Genomic DNA, 1,548 nt, shown 5'->3' on the forward strand with positions numbered 1-1,548 from the left:
TAACGATGGAAAACATTTAAATTGTGGAAAAAATAAATGAAAAGTTTTTTTTTTAAATGTTTCCATAGTATTCAAATACGAGGGGCATTTTCCTTGTTTCTGCCTGTCTCTGTCTCTTTTTTTTTTATTAAGAAAGAAAGAGGCACTCAAATCATTTCCTTGGAGTTATACCTATCATTATCTAAAATTTTTTACGGAAACATAGCTCGTCGGACACCATTTGATTAACAAACCCCAACCACCTAAAAGCCTATGAAATTTTAATTCGCATGGGGGCCAATGAAACTAATTTAAATAATAATAATAATAATAATAATAATAATAATAATAATAATAATGATAATATATGTAAATATATACATTTTCTTTGTTAAAATGTAAATATATATTTTTTCTTTGTTTCAATATACAAATGTATAAATATGTCTGTGTGTTCGTGTGTGTGCGTACGCGTGTGTGCGTACGCGTGTGTGCGTGTGTCTGTGTATATGTGTACCCCACAAACACAGATTATATATGTTTATATAAACACATACATATATACATTGTCACACACATGCACACATATTTATTATATATATATATATATATATATATATGTATACATGTATACATGTAAAGGCGCGTTCCTTAATGGTTAGGGCATTCGGTTTGCGATTGTAAGGTCGTGATTTCAATTCCCGGCGACGCGTTGTTTCCTTGAGCAAGAAACTTTATTTCACGTTGTTCCAGTCCACTCAGCTGGCAAAAATGATTTGTACCTGTATTTCAAAGGGCCGGCCTTGTCACACTCTGTGTCACGCTGAATCTCCCTGAGAACTACCTTAGGAGTACACGTGTCTGTGGATTGCTCAGTCACTTGCACATTAATTTCATGAGCAAGCTCTTCCGTTGATCGTATCTGCTGGGACCCTCGTCGTCGCAACCGATGGAGTACTCTCTTTGCATACATACACTCTATAAAGAGAGGGAATGAAAACAATAGTTGTTTTACTTTCCCCAGATTTGGACGTATATCCCTTATTCGCATAATCATCGAACCTGGAACTTAACAAACGTCTATCCATAGCACCTACTCAGTATTACCTGAAGCCTCTGGGTGTAATTGACACCACTGTCACTCATATATACAAGCATAATAATATATACTGATATTCAGGTATATTATATACTCAGTGGTTAGAGCTTCGAATTAACGATTATGAGATATGTGAGTTTGATTGCCGGACCGGGTTGCGTATTGTGCTCTTGAGTAAGACACTTTATTTCACGTTGCTGCAGCTCACTCAGCTGCAGAAATGAGTTGCGACATCACTGGTGCCAAGATGTATCGGCCTTTAACACTCCATGGATAACATCCGTGGCGCGGATAGGGGAGGCTGGGTATGCATGGGTGACTGTTGGTCTTCCATAAAACAACCTTGCCTGGACTCGTACCTCGGAGGATATCTTTCTAGATGCAAACCCATGTTAATTCATGAACGAAGGGGGTCACCCACTGAGATATATATATATAAATATATATATATATATATATATATATATATA

Source organism: Octopus bimaculoides, chromosome 3 (genome assembly GCF_001194135.2).
Source record: "Octopus bimaculoides isolate UCB-OBI-ISO-001 chromosome 3, ASM119413v2, whole genome shotgun sequence".
Classification (NCBI taxonomy): domain Eukaryota; kingdom Metazoa; phylum Mollusca; class Cephalopoda; order Octopoda; family Octopodidae; genus Octopus; species Octopus bimaculoides.